Source organism: Globicephala melas, chromosome 8 (genome assembly GCF_963455315.2).
Source record: "Globicephala melas chromosome 8, mGloMel1.2, whole genome shotgun sequence".
NCBI classification, from domain to species: domain Eukaryota; kingdom Metazoa; phylum Chordata; class Mammalia; order Artiodactyla; family Delphinidae; genus Globicephala; species Globicephala melas.
Genome location: NC_083321.1, coordinates 16,621,931 through 16,627,334, shown reverse-complemented (window position 1 = coordinate 16,627,334; position 5,404 = coordinate 16,621,931).

Below are 5,404 nucleotides of genomic sequence, written 5' to 3'. Positions count from 1 at the left end.
CAATTATGCAGGGAAGTCATTTCCTGATGTTACCGATAATGTCATCCTTGAGAGAGCAGCTAAAGGATTCTCTGGGCAACATAGCTCAGGACGTGGCTCTGCCTGCACCGAGGTAGCTAATGATCTCTGAGTCAGAGCTTTAACCCCATCAAACCTTTTGTTTTTTCACTAACATGGGTCACTTATGATTCTTCACATGTTCTGTGCAAATGTACAAAATAACTTCTGCACCTGACAATGAAAACATTACCAGGGGGAAATTGTACATGAGGACATTTGTAGATATCCTTCCTTGTTTTCTTAGAGGGTAATTTGAATTGTTGTCAGAATGACAAATAAAGGGTTGAAAAAGCAGGACGCAAACATGTAAGTCTGCTGGGAGGCATCACTTTGAAGATGACTAACATGCGTTGACAGGAAGAAGGGAGAGAATAAAGAAAAGTGGTATTTGCCCTAAAACTAAATGCAGGGACCACATGTGAATACATAGCTGAGCATTAATATAAAAAGTGCTGAGAATGAGTGGTACACTTAACCATAGAACCCTGCCCAGCAATAAAAAGGAAACTATTGAAACACACAACAAGCTTCAGAGAATTATGCTGATTGAAAACAGCCAAACTCAAAAGTTACACACTATACAATTCCTTTTATACAAACTGCTTGAAATCACAAGATTATAGAAATGGACAACAGATTAGTGGAAGTCAGAGGTTAAGGAGAAGGTAGAGACAGGAGGGAAGGGGGTATGGCTATAAAAGGGCAACATGGGGGATCCTTGTGGTGGTGGGAATGTTCTATATCTTAACTGCATCCATGACAATATCCTAGTCATAATATCATACTACTGTTACCACTGGGGGGGGGCAGATAAGGTGTACATAGGACCTCTCTATACTATTTATTATATGAAATAAATTGTATGTGAATCTACAGGTATATCAAAATAAAAAGTTTAACTTAAAAGAGATAAGCAGGTAAAATCCCCCCCCAAAAAAAACAAGCCAATGGAATCAAAAGTGATTTACTCTTAGAAGCAGATATTGAGGGTGGAGAAGGATAGGGAAAGGGGTTACTCATTTCCGTTAAAAACCTTGTAGACACATCTAAATTTATTGAATTGTGTGTTGATAATTAATTTTTTTAAGTGCTGCAAAATACTATTGTGATGAAAGAGACTAAAGTGGAATGGACTTACGAGGTGTCACCTTTTTCTAATGGAAAAAAATACTAACATTTATTGAGCACTTGGTATTTGCTAACCACTGTGCTGAGCATTTGACATGCACAGTCTCATTTAACCCTCAGGGAAGTCTCTGAAGTGAGTGCTTCTTTCCCTCCATTTCATTCATGTACAACTGAGGCTCAAAGAGTTTTAGGGATTTCTCAGAGTCACCTGGCTAGTAAGCAGCACAGTCCAGAGCTTCAGGGCCCATGTTCTTAATGACACCCCTTGGGGAGGGTAAACAGAAGGGGTGAGACGGACCTTGGAATCAGACAGATCTGGATTAGAGACCAAGTTCCACAAATTATAGTTATGTGACTTTGGACAAGTAACTTAACCAGTGTGAGCCTCTGCTTCCTCATCTACAGTGTAGGAACAATAGTACTACCCACCTCAGAGGGCTGTGGGGAGAATTAAATGAGATCATGTATACTAAGTGCTTGGCACAATACCTGAGAAATAACCCTCAATAAGGGATTATGTTTAAGGCTATTATTTAAGGGTTAAGGCTATTATTACTATGATCGTTATGTATGACAGTGTTACTTCTCATATGGGTTTCAGGTAAAGCTCTTTCTCCAAACCATGTCCGGAGGCTGCTGAACTTCCCTCTGAGATGACTCTGAACTTTGTGCTTTTTATCAGATGAGGGAGCAGGAAGGAAGGGTTGATTTTCATGAATGACAATCGTCAGAAAACCACCAGGGATTCTGTGACTGCTGAGCTCTCCTTTGGTATCCAGGAGACCCAGAAGGGAAAAAATCATTGCCTGGCTAAGTAGTTACTGCTTTTTGCTTTGTTTTGTCACTTTGTTGTTTTCAAATGAAATACATCAGACATGCAGAAAAAGGCAAAGACTATTAGAACACCAAAGTTCCCATCTCTCTGTTTTAACCAATATGAACAACTTTCTATATTTGCTTCATATCCTTTTGTTGAAAAATAAAACATTACAAATGCAGATGAAGGCTTCTCACATCCCCATCCACCTCATTCTTAAAAATAAAACATTACAAATGCAGATGAAGGCTTCACCCATCCCCATCCACCTCATTCTTCTCCCTCCCTCCCCAAGTGCTAACTTTCGAAGACAGCTTTGAATGAGTCTAGGTTTCTCATGCTGATCACTTTCTAGTCTTAGGTCTGACATCACATATAAGCCCATTTCGAAGTCATTTTTGAGCTTCTGCCCAATGTTAAGCATAAAAGAGGAGTCCAACATTTTCCTCCCCATAGAGCTTATCATCAAAATGGGATGACAGACATTGAGATAGACATATGCCCTGATTTCTCTTTGGGGAACCTCTTGGCCACAATGTTTGACTAGGGCTAACTATGCTCTGTCTCCAGGGCCTGACCAATGAGGATCCCCCTGGCTACAAACTTTGGCTCACTGGTAGACATGTAATCTGAATTAGGCTAATTAAAGCAAGCCCCAGAATTTTACTGGGGCTACCAGAAAAGAAGTGCTACCTAATTGCTGGAGTGGAAGGATGTAAGCCTAATGCTGGAGGGGCACCACAAATAGAGCAGCTGCCTGGGAATCAAAGCAGCACAGAGAAAAGAACATTGCTGACTGACATCACTGAGTCCCTGGTGTTTAGTCTATCAATGGACTTCCCAGTTAATGGGCCAATAAATTCCCTTGCTATGCTTACATGTGTTGGAGTTGAATTTCTGTCCTGAATAATATAAAGCAAAACACTTAATGAGCAAGACAGGACATAACAGCAAGCACTTATGTCGTTCTTACTATGAACACTGCATTCTTCTAGGCATTTTACTTGTAGAAACTCATTTAATCCTCACAAGAACACTCTAAGGTATAGGTTCTACGATGGTCTCCAGTTACAGACAGGAATTCGAGCACAGAGAAGTAACTAGCTGTGGAACACTGAAGTATTCAAGGCAGAGCTGTGATTCAAATCCAGGAAACCTAAGTTGGAATCTAAATAGTTAACCATTACTGCACAATTCAGAAAATGAATGGTTATAGGAATTCATGATAAAAGAAAAAATATGAAACATAGTTACCAAAAATAAAAAGATACTTTTCATATAGGATATTGTGGTTTTTTAACTGGGCTTTAAAGGTTGAGAAGCACAAAATGACAGACATGGAAAGGGAAGGAGAATTCCAGGAGAGTGAAGACTTGAGCAGCGGGAAAGAAAGGAACACAACAGGAGGGGAGCTTCAAGATGGTGGAAGAGTGAGACGTGGAGATCACCTTCCTCCCCACAGATACATCAGAAATACATCTACATTTGGAACAACTCCTACAGAACACCTACTGAACGCTGGCAGAAGACCTCAGACCTCCCAAAAGGCAAGAAACTCCCCACGTACCTGAGTAGGGCAAAAGAAAAAACAGAGACAAAGAATAGGGACGGGACCTGCACCAGGGGGAGGGAGCCGTGAAGGAGGAAATGTTTCCACACACTAGGAGCCCCTTCGCGGGCGGAGACTGCGGGTGGCGGAAGGAGGAAGCTTCGGAGCCGCGGAGGAGAGCACAGCCACAGAGGTGCGGAGGGCAAAGCAGAGAGATTCCCGCACAGAGGATCAGGGCCGACCAGCACTCACCAGTCCGAGAGGCTTGTCTGCTCACCCGCCGGGACGGGTGGGGGCTGGGAGTTGAGGCTTGGGCTTCGGTCGGAGGCAGTGAGAGGACTGGGGTTGGCGGCGTGAACACAGCCTGAAGGGGGCTAGTGCGCCACGGCTAGCCGGGAGGGAGTCTGGGAAAAAGTCTGGAGCTGCCGAAGAGGGAAGAGACTTTTTCTTCCCTCTTTGTTTCCTGGTGCGCGAGGAGAGGGGATTAAGAGCGCTGCTTAAAGGAGCTCCAGAGACGGGCGCGAGCCGCGGCAATCAGCATGGACCCCAGAGACGGGCATGAGACGCTAAGGCTGCTGCGGCCGCCACCAAGAAGCCTGTGTGCGAGCACAGGTCACTCTCCACACCCCCCTTCGGGGAGCCTGTGCAGCCCGCCACTGCCAGGGTCCCGTGATCCAGGGACAACTTCCCCGGGAGCACGCACGGCGCGCCTCAGGCTGGTGCAACGTCATGCCGGCCTCTGCCGCCACAGGCTCGCCCCACCCTCCGTGCCCCTCCCTCCCCCACGGCCTGAGGGAGCCGGAGCCCCCGACTCAGCGGCTCCTTTAACCCCGTCCTGTCTGAGCGAAGCACAGACGCCCTCAGGCGACCTACACGCAGAGGCGGGGCCAAATCCAAAGCTGAGCCCCTGGGAGCTGTGAGAACAAAGAAGAGAAAGGGAAATCTCTCCCAGCAGCCTCAGGAACAGCGGGTTAAATCTCCACAGTCAACCTGATGTAACCTGTATCTGTGGAATACCTGAATAGACAACGAATCATCCCAAATTGAGGAGGTGGATTTTGGGAGCAATGATATATATATTTTTTCCCATTTTTCTCTTTTTGTGAGTGTGTATGCATATGCTTCTGTGTGTGACTTTGTCTCTATAGCTTTGCTTTTACCATTTGTCCTAGGGTTCTGTCTGTCCGTTTCTTTTATTTTTTTTAGTATAGTTTTTAGCGCTTGTTACCATTGGTGGATATGTTTTTTGGTTTGGTTGTTCTCCTCTTTCTTTTTTTAATTATTTAAAATATTTTTTTAATAATTATTCTTTGTTTTTTATTTTAATAATTTTTAATTTAATTTTATTTTTTCTTTCCTTCTTTATTTCTTTCTTTATTTTTTCTTTCTCTTTCTTTCTTTCTCTCTCTCTCTCCCCCTCTCCCTCTCCCTCCTTCCCTCCCTCCCTCTCTCTCACTCTTTCTTTCTTTCTTTCTTTCTTTCTTTCTTTCTTTCTTTCTTTCTCCCTTTTATTCTGAGCCCTGTAGATGACAGGTTCTTGGTGCTGCAGCCAGGCATCAGGGCTGTGCCTCTGAGGTGGGACAGCCAAGTTCAGGACACTGGTCCACCAGAGACCTCCCAGCTCCACGTAATATCAAATGGCGAAAATCTCCCAGAGATCGCCATCTCAACGCCAAGACCCAGCTCCACTCAACGACCAGCAAGCTCCAGTGCTGGACACCCTATGCCAAACAACTAGCAAGACTGGCACACAACCCCACCCACTAGCAGAGAGGCTGCCTAAAATCATAATAAGGTCACAGACACCCCAAAACACACCACTAGACATGGACCTGCCCACCAGAAAGAAA